Below are 15667 nucleotides of genomic sequence, written 5' to 3' on the forward strand. Positions count from 1 at the left end.
CCTCAAATCTGCGAAATCATATCAGATTTAAGCATCAGTCCATTGACAACAACAAGGCAAGTCCGGATGTGGCACAGCAACAGACATTACACAAGGTTTATGGCCCCCAACCATCGTTGAGCGAGGCGATCAACCAGGCCCTTGAGAGTTTCGTGGTCCAGGCATACCTGCCCATCAAAATCATGGAACACGAGAGCTTTCGGCATCTGATGCAACTGCTGAATCCACAGTACAAGGTGCCTTCATGAACAACCATCAGGGTGCGCATTGACCAGCAGTATGATGACGCAAAGAAGTCTCTGCTGTCCAGTCTTCAGGGAAGCACGTCAGTCGCCCTCACAACTGACGCCTGGACATCCAATGACACAGAGGCATACCTCACACTTACCGTCCACTACATTATAGAAGACTGGTCAATGGAGTCGCGCATTCTAAAGACACGCGCCATGCCAGAGCGACACCAGCAAAAACATCGCTATCCGCCCTAAGGACTCTGTGGATGAGTCTGGTCTGAAGGGACGTGCTGTAGTCATTGTCCACGACCTTCACCCTTCAGTTGTTGGTGAAGCCGATCATGGACCTTCCGTCAGTGGCAGACGTGATGTCGAGGGCACAAAAGATCATCGGCCACTTCCAGCACTCCACTACCATGACAGCAGAGCTGCGATCGGGACGAGTTGTCATGCAACTTTCTGACTATTACATAATCCAGGATGTTCTAACGCTCTGGATTTTTTTCGCAGATGATGTTGCAATGCCTTGTGGAGCAGCGTTGTGTTGTTACCGACATCTTACTCAAACCAAGCCTAACAGGGAATCGTGACAGGGGCCTCCTGCTGACCGATGCTGAGAAGGGGATTGCCGGAGGCGTTGCGTCATTTTGTTAGCGATATGACGCGAACGTTATATGAGTGGCCCATTCAAAAATAAATTAATGATGCAAGCGTTCTCAAATTAGAAATTACTTTCGTTTCTATAGAGAAGTTCGAGCGGTATAACATTGTTTACGTACTCTTAAACATTTTAACTACTTAATGCGTTTGGTTGACCGGTTAATAACCTGTAACCAATATGATGTCATTATTCATAATTAACAGTTAGTCATCATCGCTTATGATAAGCCTATCATTTAAGAAATAGCTAACAGAAAGACAACCTGTATATAAGTTTGCAGTATTTAACTCCCATGTTTAACCTGGTTACTCAGTCTCCCTAATCTATTTTTAGATCAACTCTGGAATTTATTACCCCTGATTTCAAAACACTTTAAGGTCTAATACTTTAAAATGCATATTTTTCTAATAATTCCTGTACAGAACTTTATACTTCAGACTTGGCTGGCTTTTGTTCAACACAATTTTGCTTTGTTTCATAATGTCACATTACTGTCACGTCTTTAGGACAATTGTGAAAATGTAGCGTTATTACATGCTGTATAGTTCTGAGAATAAAAGTAAGTTATTTTCATTAAAGCTGCTTTGGTTTTCATTTATAGATTAATTCTTTAAGTGTATTCAGGCGTATCTGACTGGGCGCCTTTAGTAAATTGAATTACAACCAGTCAGTGGTGTCATCCTGACCGGAAATAAGCGTTCTTTAATTAGACTCAAATAATATTTCCGCATTATATAGGTGCTCACAACATTACATAACTCTATTAACTCATAACCGTCCCGTGACCGGTTCACTTGCGTAAGCGAACGAGACCGCACCGCCACAAAAGTATTGTCAGAAGTGGGATCGGTCCCACCAAGGTTATCTCCTTTCAGATTTTTAACAAGTCAGATTTCAGGTCTCAGGTTAAAATATCCAGTCTTGAAGGAGCATTTTTTTTGTAAGTCAAAGTTTAAACTAAAGAAGTTATGAGTCTGAACTTTTGCTAGCCAAACTTTATTAGCTGAACAGATCTTTAACACTGTTACTACTAACACTAACCCTTAGTGTTCACATTTCAAAATATTCATTACTGTTTTTGACCTGCAACTATCTTTGGCATTCCATCAGGGTAATGGTTCATTATTTCAGTAACTTTAAAGTGAACACTTCAATCAAAACTTCTTCAAAATTATCTGATTTTTTTAAAACAAGTCTGTTACCAATGTTGCAATTTGGTAAATTTGTAATAATCTCGTAAGTAAGAAAGAAGACTGAAAACGAAAGGCAACCACATGGAGCTGCGGTCAAGAAAACTTCCATCGGCATTCAAGATGAGTCAACACAGCCACATCCAGAACGCAAGCGCCCAAGCAGCTGCAGTACCGTGATACTTCCACAGCTTTCGCCATGTCCCATCTTGGATTTACCAGAAACCGACATTACTCCACCCAGCCAGCAGATCATTGTTCCAGAAACGCCATTGTCACAGCTATTTAGGCATCGGTATCCTAATGGACAAGATTGCCAAGCTCAGTGTGCAGAGGAAACACCTGGAAATGAAGAAAACGAATGGAGAAGCTACAGTCAGAGGAGCACTCCACACTTGATGAGAAATTCCTACTCCAAGGATGATCACAAGACAAAAAGCTGTAATAGAGAAGACGATCAGCGGCCAAGGAGTTCGAGTTACATAGATGACCACTTGCAGAGGACATTCAAGCCTCTAACAACTACCAGCGAGACCACTGCGTCACACCTGAGAGGACCAAGACACCGTGAAGATTACCCGCTGGACGCTCAAGTGCAACCCGTCTGTAGATCTGCCATAGTCATTAGCACTTTTCTATGGAATTCCGTAGAAAATATTATGGAATTCTACGGAAATCGATGGAAATCCATGGAATTTGATGGAATTCCATCCACTTGCCAATTTTCCATCTGAAGCTGTTATGGAATTCCACGGAATCTTGACTAAAATTCCATGCATTTCCACGGAATGTATGGAAAACACCATGGAAAGTTGGACTTAGCCATTTTTTTCAACGGAAATCGTTATGGAAAATAACTTATACATTTTCTTGGATGGAAATCAATGGAAAATAACTAGAAAATTTTCGCTGGTTGTCTGAAATGTATTTGTAGTTTAATACATGTATAAATTTATTTGCATCATGTATTTTGTATTTAAAAGAAAATGCAATAAAGATATATATAAATTTGTTCTAGAAATTGGAACAGTTTCATATTTGTGTTCTAAAACGTATGTTCTGGAATTGTTCCAAAACAGTTTTTTTAGAATTAATCCAGAACATTTGTGGAAAATGGCTTAGGACTGAAACTGTTCCAATAATTTCAATAACCTTTTTAGAACATTTCAAGGACAAAATATGGTCAAAATTTTCAAAAAATGTTTTAAAATGTAGTTCTAGAACACATCTAGAATGCTTTAAGAACCAGTTAGTTCTACAAAAGTTCTTATGGGGAATAAGAACACCTTACACTTAAAAATAGCCAAATGAATTCATAGTAGCGACAGCAGTAGCAGCAGTAGTAGTAGTAGTTGTAGATGTAGTTGCTGTATTAGTAGTAGTAGTTGTTGTTGTTGTTGTAGTAGGTGTTGTTGTTGTAGTAATTGATGTAGTAGCAGTAGTGTTTTTATATCAGTAGAGGTTGTGGTGGTAGTAGTAGTAGTAGTAGCATTAACAGTTTCTGTAGCAATAGTAGTAGCAAAAGAGGTAGCAGTAGTAGTAGTTGTTGCTGTAGTAGAAGTTGTTGCTGCTGCTGTTGCTGCTGTTGTTGTTGCTGCTGTTGTTGTTGCTGCTGTTGCTGCTGTTATTGTTGCTGTTGTTGTTGTTGGTGGTGTTGTTGATGCTGTAGTAATTAAAGTAGTAGTTCTGCAGAAGTAGGAGTAGTTGTTACTTTCAAAGCAATTTCTACAAGTTTAAATTCCTTAACCCTGTCCAAGTGGTATACACACTGTTTTTTCTCAATATCAAACTCAGCCAGTCCAGGTTGTCAAATAACAATCTATCTGATAAGCCAAGCATGTTTTGTTCATCAGATGTTGGGTATGTTTGCTGCAAATCTATTGGTTATAAGATATAACAGCCTTTTCTAATTGGCTGAATTCAAATACAGAAAGTTTACCTGTTAGATTGAAACATGAAACATGGTGGACAATGTACTGGTTTAACTTGTTAAAATAAAGTTAAAGACATTTAACAAACAGAAGAGTTCATTAGTTTTTCCATTAAAAACACTTTCTTAAAATACTTATGTATTTATATAATTTGGAAAGTGACATGAAATATTGCTAAAGAGTGATGCATACAGTGTTTGAGCAGTCTGTCTAGGAATAGAACAACAACTGAAGGTTTGTGATTTTTATTATTTCTAAATATTCCTTTAAATTTAATCTTCTTATGACATTATTGTAGACCTTTTTATGTGATATTTGAGGTTTTAGTATGGCAAATATTAGTTTAAAAGCAGCTGTCACCCAAATTTTCACTTAGTGGAGTTTGCAGGTTGAAAAAGGAAGTAATAAGACCTATGTGGAGAAATTAATAACGTTGAATGTTTATATCGGAATTTTATCATGCAATGTTATGGAACTGCAGGCTAAGGAAGTTTTTTACTGTGCATGTTGAGCACTCAATGCTCATTAATGGTGTTAATGTTTATCATTATCCCCCGCCATAGGCGGAGGGATATTGTTTTGGCGTTGTCTGTCCGTCGTTCCATCCTTACGTCTGTCTGTCTTTCCATCCGTCCGTAGCCATATCTTGGAAGTGCTTTGGCAGATTTCACTGAAACTTGGTATGAGTATGTATATGGATAAGAGGATGATGCATGCCAAATGGCATTGTACACCATTAGTTAATAACAGAGTTATGGCCCTTTGTATCTTGAAAAAATGCTTTTTGTGTGTCCTAGGCCATATCCTGGAAGTGCTTTGGCGGATTTCATTGAAACCTGGTTCGAGTATATATATGGATAAAAGGATGATGCACGCCAAATGGAATTGTACACCATCTGTTAAAAACGGGGTTATGGCCCTTTGTATCTTTAAAAAATGCTTGTTTGAGTGTCAAATATAATACTTATGTGTCCAGAAGCATGTTGGTGGGGGATATCAATTCAACGTATTTGCTTGTAAATAAAAAATTAAACCAATGGAATTGGTTTTTAGGTATCTGAGTGTGCATTTTCATACCAATAGAATTACACATCATTCTAATTATAGCAATAATAAATTTTTACTAATCATACCAACAAATTAAGTTAATGAATTACGTTCCCTATACATTTTCATTATGTGCTTTAATTACCATTGACCAGTTGATGGAAGATACTGCAGAGTTTGGCAGGGAAATAATCCAACAGCAAAGCGGCTCTTTAAGCGCATTTACCTAGAGGACTTACAGGGCCACAAATTCATGGTAAATATTGTCATGCCCTCGGCTAGATAAGTTATTTAATGTTAACCACCTGAAAGTATTTTGTCTTTTTGGAATTCAATATATTGGTCTAAGTCAGTTACACTTTTCTGGATCCTGGGATAACTTTAAAAGTTCTAAGTATTTTTTCATGAAACTTGAAACATGAACAGATGACAATAAGGACATTTTGCACGTCATTTCATGTTGTTTATAATGCAAGAATTCTGGTTGCTATGGCAACAAATATATTTAACAAACTTAAAATAGTGAAGTTTTACAGTTAGGGGACCATATTGCTTTGCAATCTCTTGTTATAGTTTGAATGTAAATAACTCTTTGCTTTAGACATTTTTATGATTTTTTATTCTGTAGAGCACATGTGAGCAGTATACAATGTACCTCATACCAAAAAGGACCCGGAGGCAGTGACTGGTGTTCAATATTCTCAGAAGAAAAGGAAAATGGCAGTGGAAGACTTGGACAAACATTTTTAAAAACTAGCCTCTGTGTTAAGCCTGGCAGTCTGTGGCTGGTGACATGTTTTATTTTGGTTACTTCTTGTATAAAAAAGACCAGTTATTTATTTTGTGAATTGTATTTTGTGTTTGTTTTTGGTCTTAATTTATTTGTTGTTTTTTTTAATTTAGGAATTTGAAACTTGGATAATTGAATTAAGTCCGTGTTCAACAGTACTGAGCATAGTATAATAAATAACCAATTTACAACAGTTGTTAATTTGTTATGTATTATTATTAACTATGCTCAGTACTTGAATACTGGCGGTCTGCATGGGAATTTGTTTTCTAAAAAGTTGGTTTCAGACTAAAATATTTGAAGTTAACCTTCGGAACTTTTCTAGAATTGTACTGGAACACATCAACTAGAATTTACTGAACTTCTGTTATCATACTGAAAGTGTTCTAGAATTAATAAGGAACAGTTGTTGAACGTTAAAATTTATGAGAAAAAATTCTAGAACAATTGTGCGTGATGTGTGTGTGCATGTAATTGTGTGTGTTTATGAACATATGTGAGAAAGGAAGTTTACTTGTCATTAGAGAAATGTAAAATTCTACTTCTATGTTTTATATTGTGCCTTTTATAAGTTTTTCTTTTCTCACCTGTATATGCGTGCATGTTTATGGATGTGTTTTTGAATGTGTGCATGCATGCTTGTGGTTAAGAGAGTAGGTACTTTATGAAAATGTAAAACCACTCATTTTTGAATATGTACTGTGACTGCATGTGTGTGGTTAATGATTGATGCCAGATCTTGTACTTGTTTAACTTCTATGATGAAACCTTTAGTTACATTCACATTTGTCATTTTCAAAATCAATAAAATGCCTTTGATCTATAATCTGTTTTTTTTTCTATTTTATTCCAGCTTTTTATTAATTTCCATAGCTTTTCAAGGAATTCCACGGCATTCTATGGAATTCCACGGCATTCTATGGAATTCCACGGCATTCCATGGAATTCCACGGCGTTCTATGGAATTCCACGGCGTTCTATGGAATTCCACGGCATACTATGGAATTCCACGGCATTCTATGGAATTCCACGGCATTCTATGGAATTCCACGGCATTAAATGGAATACCACGGAATTCTATGGAATTCCACGGCATTTTATGGAATTCCATCCCATATCAAGTCCCCCTTCTGTTTTTTTTCACTTTTCCATTGATTGCATGGAATCGGATGGAAAGTTAGTGCCAATACTCCACGGAATTCCATCTAACGATTTCCATAGAAATCCATATGATTCCACGGCAGATCTACAGACGGGAAGTCAATCAAACGCGTCACCAAGGCTCTCACACCTACAGACATGGAAACGACCTCAGTACCAGTCATTCCACTTACCACCGAGAGAGAAACACCAGTAACCACCCTCAAGCAAACGACGGGTTTTAGCCTTTCATTACTCAAGAAAGAATTATAAGTTGTCCTTACAGATCTTCTGAAGGAATGGTGCTGCCAAGGGGATTGTTCGGAAGAGACAACAGTCCACCATCAGAGATAATTACAAACAACTGTGAGAGGGACAAGGGAATTCATCGACCCAAACCCTTCAGACCTTCCGTTGGACCTGTTCCCCAACAGTAAATCAATCTTGATCAATATCAGCCAAGAATAACTGTGGGATCCAGACATGTATAAAAAAAAGAGAGACAACAACAACCGCATCTGGTTTAATTCAACAGACACCAACGTGCTTTTACCATATATACACCTCCAGCATTTCCAAGACAACAGACAGCAGGCCCGATCAATGAATACCCAAGTAGAACAGAACCTTGGATGGACAGATCCCCACACTCTTACGGCCATATGAGAGTAATGCCCAGATTACCGTACTATTCAGGAAAGTCAGAAGAATGGGACGCATTCTGGATGCAATTCCAAGTGTCTGCAGATAGTCTCCGACTGAATAAAGAAGAATTTGGGACCCAGTTACTCCTTAATTTGAGAGGGGGAGCAGCCACCTTTGCCACGGGGTTAGACAGAAAAATAATCCAAGATACTGATCTTCTGTCTGATGCACTTATCAAGAGGTTTGGACATTGGACACCGGCATAAACATACAGAGCTAGCCTAAACATTATGCGAAAGAGTTCATCAAAGACATTACAAGACTTGGCTTCAAGAATTCAAACACAAATGCAGAAAGCCTTCCCGGACATCGATGGAACTGAGACGTTTATGCAACTCTATATTCAACATTTTTTGAACGGCATCCCAGATCAAGACCTTGCCTATGAAGTCATGAAATTGAGTCCGAAGACACTGTTTGAAGCTGTCGACAGTCTGACTTCGTTGGAAAGCTGCAAATAAAGCACCCGAAGAAGGTTGGTGGTATACGCCAGGTAAACTTTGATGAAAGTTCTGATGAAGATGAAGAAGAAGGGGAAGATTTGAGACGAATAAATGGAAAAAGATTTGTGACAGAGGAAAGACGGATGCAGCAGTCCAGGGAAGATTAATCCATCTTTCTCAAGATGCACAGGGAAATGATAGAGATGCACAAAGAAATGTATGAAATGCTGAAGAGTTTTCAATATAGAAACAAATTTTCTGCACAAGAACAAGACAATCTAAAAGGGAAATGGTCAAGGCCTTCATCCCCTATAATATGCTTTTCATGTGACGAAGAAGGCCATGTCAGCAATAGGTGCCCAAATAGGAAAAACACAGACAGGAAACCATGGAAGAAAGAATATAGAAATTTGACTGATAGACAGTCTCCGGTAGCCGGTTCGTTTGGTAAAACGGAAGAGCTTCTGAAAGATAAAGAGCGCTTCTAAAGCGTTTGATTGGTTGTCGTCTAATTTTATAAGCATTGCACTGTCCGTCTGTCTAAAGATTCTGTGAATGCCATTCTGCTTAAACCTTTGTTATGAAATACATGTAGATGAAACTTACCAAACTGCCACATTCAGTAGTCCTGCTATAAATATAAAAATCTACAGTTGGGGCATCCATATATATTTTTGGCAAAATTTATAGTTTAAATTAAATGTTCATCTAATTTACCAACTAAAGTGTTTCTTAAATTACATTGTTGCTATTGTAGGGACAACTTCTGCTGTGGCAGAAGTAGCAGAGCTTCTATACAAAGAACAAGATGACACTTCTAGTTCTACAGAGACATTAAAGTGGACAAGGCCACAAACAGAACACTTCTAGTTCTACAGAGACATTAAAGTGGACAAGGCCACAAACAGAACACTTCTAGTTCTACAGAGACATTAAAGTGGACAAGGCCACAAACAGAACACTTCTAGTTCTACAGAGACATTAAAGTGGACAAGGCCACAAACAGAACACTTCTAGTTCTACAGAGACATTAAAGTGGACAAGGCCACAAACAGAACACTTCTAGTTCTACAGAGACATTAAAGTGGACAAGGCCACAAACAGAACACTTCTAGTTCTACAGAGACATTAAAGTGTTCAAGGCCACAAACAGAACACTTCTAGTTCTACAGAGACATTAAAGTGGACAAGGCCACAAACAGAACACTTCTAGTTCTACAGAGACATTAAAGTGGTCAAGGCCACAAACAGAACACTTCTAGTTCTACAGAGACATTAAAGTGGTCAAGGCCACAAACAGAACACTTCTAGTTCTACAGAGACATTAAAGTGGACAAGGCCACAAACAGAACACTTCTAGTTCTACAGAGACATTAAAGTGTTCAAGGCCACAAACAGAACTACTTTTTGCGTTATACAAAGACAAAGTGGACACATTCAAAAATCCATCCATGAAAAAGGTTTTGTGGTTGGAAGTTACAAATGAATTAAATTTTATGGGTTATTCATTCACACCAAAACAGGTAGAAGGACGATGGAAGACACTCCTTATATAGACGGGGAAAGGACCTAAACAGGCAAACTAGGAAGGACAGAAAATTCATAGAATTTGGACGACATACGTGTTTTAATACAAAAGAACTAAACATATATATACGAAACACAATACGCGAATAATACTTATAGCATTACGTGTACACATAACTCATGAAGATCAGGCGACTTGTTTAGCAGTACTTATGTAATTACACGTTGTGTTAAATTATGTATAATAGGTTTATACTTATGTACCCATCGTTATAGGTATTTATGGGTTTTTTATACCGATATGTAAACACAATTATGTCTAAATATTTTTCTATATGGGAACAAAACAAAAATAAATTGTACTTATTAACAGTATAACATTATTAGGGGCGAAGATTTCCGACCAGAGTTCCGACAAATTGGGGAACTGTGCAGCCTGACAGATGTACCCTTACTTGCAGTTACTGCCACAGCAACAGAGAAGGTACAGCAGGATATACACCAAGGTCTGCTGTTGTCCGACGATGCGTTATCCATCGGCCTATTACCCGACAAGTAAATGAGACAAAATACCACAATCCTCGCAGCAAATATTAAATGCTTAGCAGTAAGTTTTATATAATTGCAATTAACAGCAAACGTCGTATAAAAAAAACTGTATCCACTAATAAACGGTTTTATGAATCGAAATTCGTTCTAAGTTATGTAAAAACGCATGGCGGATAAGAATTGTGCCATTTGGTTGACTCATTTTGCATAACGGGTCATCCAATTGGGGGGAATTGTGCCAATAAGTTGCCTAATTTTGTGTAACAGGTCAGCCAATCGAGTCACGTTCACTTGACAGTTAACGTTTCCCGCGCCTAGTGTCCTTTTGCAAAAAAAGGAAAGTGCCCTTCTCGCGACTAAGAGAACGCTATTAAAAGATAGTTGCTTGAGAAAAAAAACACTTCCATTTCACCTCCGGCATTTTTTTCATGTCGCCTTCCATGTGTGCTTTTAACTCATGCCTTTAACATTTTCATGCATTAATTAAGACTAATTTAGATTGTGTGTTCAAGTTAACGACATTTTGCAATACAAGTCCTAAGATTGGGTTTCTGTATATTTTTAGTTAAACTTATAGTTTGATAATAATTGGTAAAAGTCTTTGAAAAATAAATAACATACAATTTAATTAAAACTCCCTGTGTACGTCAGATATTTGCGTCAGTAGTTAAATAAGTTAAAGTGTACCCAGATAATTAAATACAACGCTATAACTATTATAATTATGATACTATTTGTATGATAAAATCTTCAGACCGAATATTCGACTGGTGGTAAGAAAATCGACTGATCACCCTGAGGAAGAGCTGGTGTGGTTGCTGCAACAGTTTCAGACAACACCCAAACTGGTTAAGACTATAATATTCTGCAAGTGTGTAATTTTAATTCAATTCAATTCTGTTTTAATCAGAATGTTGGCTTGTTTGTTTAAAATTTATGTATTATGTACAATAGTGTGAAGATCTTTGTGCCCAGGTGTACATTGTCCAGGGTAATCATGGAACTTAGGCTGGAAATCCATGGTATAACATGGAATTCCATGGAAATCCCTGGAATTTGAAACAGTTTCCAGGGTTTTCCAGGGTTTTGTTCTAGAAATGTCCATGAAACGTGGACTTTTTTTCCAAGCATTTTCCAGCCTTGGATGGAAAAGCATGGAAAAGGAATGGAAAATGCTGGATTTAGGCTGGATAACCATGGAAAATATTTCCAGATAGCATTGAAAGTGGAACATAGAATTTTTTAAGCATGGAAAAGACTCTAACATTTTCAGCTGACCCTGGAAAAAACTTAGACTTTATAAGAGGAGAAAATAACTTATAAAAATGCAACACATTTTATTCAAAGTAAATCAGAGTTCAACAATTTACACAACGTATGAATAAAACATAAAACAATGTGCATAGTTTGGGCAGAAATAGTAGTAGTTATAGTAGTAGTAGTAGTGGTAGAAGTAGTAATGCTGAGGCTGGCAGTAGAATATGTTGTAGGAGTAGAAGTAAAAGTGGTTGTTGTATAAGTTGTACAAGCAGTTAAACTACTGATAATTATACTATTGGTGCAAATTTAAGTGACAGTAGCAGTAGTAGCAGTTATTATTGTGTTGTTGTTTTAGCATTTACAGGAATAGTAGCAGTAATGGTAGCAATAGTAGTATAAATAATAATAACAATACTAGTAGCAGCAGTAGTAGTAGTAGTTAAGGAAGTAGCATTAGCAGCAGCAGCAGCAGCAGCAGTAGTAGTAGTAGACATAGTAGTAGTAGAAGTAGTAGTAGTAGAAGTAGCAGCAGCAGCAGTAGTAGCAGTAGCAGCATCAGTAGCAGTAGTAGTAGCAGTAGTAGTAGCAATAGTAGTTGAAGTACTAGTAGTAGTAGTAGAAGTAGTAGTAGTAGTAGTAGTAGTAGTAGTGGTAGTAGTAGTAGTAGTAGTAACAGCAGCAGCAGCAGCAGTAGTAGTAGTAGTAGTCGCTGCAGCAGGAGTTGTAGTAGTAGCAGCAGCAGTAGTAGTAGTAGTAGTAGCAGCAGCAGCAGCAGCAGGAGTAGTAGCAGCAGCAGCAGTAGCAGCAGCAGTAGTAGTAGTAGTAGTTGAAGCAGTAGTAGTAGTTGAAGCAGTAGTAGTAGTAGTAGCAGTAGTAGCAGCAGTAGTAGTAGTAGTAATAGTAGTAGTAGTAGAAGTAGTAGTAGTAGTAGTAGTAGTAGTAGTAGTAGTAGAAGTAGCAGTAGTAGTAATAGTAGTAGTAGTAGTAGTAGTAGTTGTTGTTGTTGTTGTGGCTGTTGTAATAGTAGTAGTAGTTTTGCAGAAGTAGTAGTAGTAGTAGTAGTACTAGTAGTAGAAGTAATAGTAGTAACTTTCAAAGCAATGTCTACAAGTTTAAATTCCTTAACCCTGTTCAAGGTGTATACACACTCAATATTTAACTACAGTCCAGGTTTGCAATTAACAAACTATCTGATAAACCTGTGTGTGAGTCAGATATGTCTGCTGCTAATCTATTGGTTATAAAATATCACAGCCTTTTCTGATTGGCTGAGTTCAAATACAGAAAGTTTACCTGTTAGATTGAAATTCTGGAGCAGGCGTATTGTAGAAAATATGCAGGTTAAACTTGTTGTTAAAATGAATTTAATGTAATGTTCACAAACAGTAGAGTAATGAGTTTTTCCATTAACAAGAATTTCTTAAAATAATAATGTATGGATATCATTTGGAAAGTGACATGAAATGTTGTTAAAAAGTGATGCATACAAGTGTTTCAGAAGTCTGTCTAGGAATAGAACAACAACTGAAGGTTTGTGCTTTTCATTATTTCTAAATATTCCTTTAAATTTATTCTTCTTATGTCATCATTGTAGACCTTTTTTATGTGACATTTTAGGTAAAAGTATGGCAAATATAGAAGTTTAAAAGCAGCTGTCACACACATTTTCACTTATTTCCGCTTGATAAAGGAAGTCCTATGTGGAGATATTAATAAGCTTGAATGTAGTATCGGAAGTTTATAATGCATGGCTAGGGAACTGAGGCTAAGGGAGTTATGTGCTGTGCATGATGAGAACTCAATGCTCATTAATGCTGTTAATGTTTATAAATAAATTAATTAAACCAATAGCATTGTTTTTTAGGTTTCACTGTGCATTTTCATACCAATAGAATTACACATCATTCTAATTATAGCAATAATAAATTTGTACTAATCATACCTACAAATTTTGTTATGCTATGCTTTGTGATGTATTAACTTCATGGTAAGTTATTATTTAAAGACCATTTTACTAAATATTTAAAACAATACTTGAATTATTTTCTATATACATTTTCATTATGTGCTTTAACTGTAGCTGACCAGTTGATGGAAGATACTGCAGAGTTTGGCAGGGAAATAACCCAAGACAGCAAAGCGGCTCTTTTGGCGCATTTACCAAGAGGACTAACATGGCCACAAATTCATGGTAAATATTGTTATGCCCCGGGCTCATATAAGTAATTTAGTGTTAACCACCTGAAAGTATTTTGTCTTTTTGGTATCAAATATTTTGGTCTAGTTTCAATTACAGGTTATTTTTATATGAATTAGCATAACTTTCATATAGCAATATCTGAATATAAAATTCCTATATATGTTTGAGTTTCCAGATACATGCTAGTGTACCCCGTTTTGGGGCATTTAAGAAAACAACAATATAAATTTCAAAATAAAAGAGAGTCATATAAAAATATAAGTTAAATCACCAATTTATTCACTTGAAAGTCTCAGTTTTCCTGTGTGGTTGCCTGTTTGCAAGTAGATTAAAGCCCGCTTGCAAACTTAAAGAGAATAAATTTCAGTAAATGGAAAAGAAATAATTGCTAACTACTTAGGATCGTAAATGTTCGCTCAAATACAAAAAAGCCAGATGTACCGAATTGAGCAGTGATATGAAATATCTAAAATATATTAAAATATGAATGAGCATTGAAGTATAGATATTCAATCATATGATTGCTGCACATTTACTTGAGAGGCGGAAAACTACAACGGGCGAGGCATGGTATGGTATTGCGCAAGGGGGGGTTAGAAGGTTAGGGTAAGGGTCAGGGTTAGTGTTAGGGGTCGGGTTAGGGTTTGGGTTAGCCTAAACCCAACCCTAACCCTAACCCGACCCCTAACCCTAACCCTTACCCTAACCCTTTTTTGGGGTTATCACCCCTGACCATGCCTCGCCCGTTGTAGTTTTCCGCCTCCCCATTTACTTTTACAGATGAATGTAAAAAACTTATGACTTTCTTGTAATATTGTTTGCTTTGTTTTTCTTTCAGAGATCATGCAGGAGCCGTACAGTATAACAGCAGTACAAGTTCTATAAAAGATCCACGACCTACTGAAGCCCAGCTAATTAACAAAAAAGTTTTTAAAAACTGTAATTTTATCCCACCTGGGTACTTATAATTTACTAAGCTGCTTACACAAGTTTTAGACTTGCAATTATATTTTAAACTGTCACTTGGAAAGTAATACATGTACATGCATTATGTTCTGAATTTCTTTGAACAATAAAATTATATAAAAGTATTTTAATGAAATTGAGCACCTAAATTGCATTAAAGTGAAAGTAGCTGAGAAAAATAGTATCCTTGTGCTCATGGGCAGCTACATATATTGTGACAAACATGAAGTAGCTAAAATAACTTAAATTTTTCATTTGTTTCTTGTATATCGTTTGTACAGGGTTCGTGAATTGTTACTGTATATTACTTGACTTGCTTGTATTTTGTTACTTTGAATACATGTTGTTAAGGTTGCATTATACTTTTTAACTTTTATAGTAGCGCCTGTTCTGTTATGTAAGGGCCTGATTTATGATAATGGACCTAGAGGCTTTGTAAGCATGTATTAAACAACACTTGTTTGATCTGAATAATTTGTTAAATAAATGTAACACAATTTGTAATCTGATGTTATATTTTGATGAATTGTGAAGAAAATAATACATCGAAGAAACTAAGGCATTATGTTGATTTTTTGTTTTGTTTTAATCTAACCTTAAATTATGATTTATTTAAGCTGTGAGTATTGTATTCATTTAATACATGAATATTGTTTTTAGACCAGAAATTTCTTTTTCTATTCAGTGAACATGGTAAACGCTGGACAATTTTCCAGTTATACCAGGCATCCATGGAATATTAAACAAGGAAAAACCCTTGAACATTTTCCAGGGTTTTCCAGCCAGCATGGAAAAAATACCGTCCGAATACTCCATGTAATCTGGAAAACCCTGGAAAAAAATCCATGGTTTTCCAGATTACATGGAGTATTCGGACGGTATTTATTCCATGCTGGCTGGAAAACCCTGGAAATTGTTCCATGGTAATTATTCCAGGGAGCCTGGAAAACCATGGAAACTATTCCAGGCTATTTCCACATACCATGGACAATTTTCCACCCTTTTTTTTTAAATATTGACGCTGG

General features: G+C 36.6%; 2 long non-coding RNA genes across 2 annotated transcripts; both read left to right on the plus strand.

The window, feature by feature from the left end:
* Positions 1-3686: 3686 nt before the first annotated feature.
* LOC127846768 (uncharacterized) lies at positions 3687-6149 on the plus strand. Its single transcript, XR_008033658.1, has 3 exons — positions 3687-4249; positions 5218-5318; positions 5691-6149. It is a non-coding gene; the product is annotated as an uncharacterized LOC127846768 (long non-coding RNA).
* A 6749-nt stretch (positions 6150-12898) lies between these two features.
* LOC127846787 (uncharacterized) lies at positions 12899-15100 on the plus strand. The gene is made up of 3 exons (XR_008033668.1): positions 12899-13006; positions 13557-13667; positions 14515-15100. It is a non-coding gene; the product is annotated as an uncharacterized LOC127846787 (long non-coding RNA).
* Positions 15101-15667: the final 567 nt, after the last annotated feature.

The sequence above is a fragment of the Dreissena polymorpha genome, chromosome 1 (assembly GCF_020536995.1).
Source record: "Dreissena polymorpha isolate Duluth1 chromosome 1, UMN_Dpol_1.0, whole genome shotgun sequence".
NCBI lineage: Eukaryota > Metazoa > Mollusca > Bivalvia > Myida > Dreissenidae > Dreissena > Dreissena polymorpha.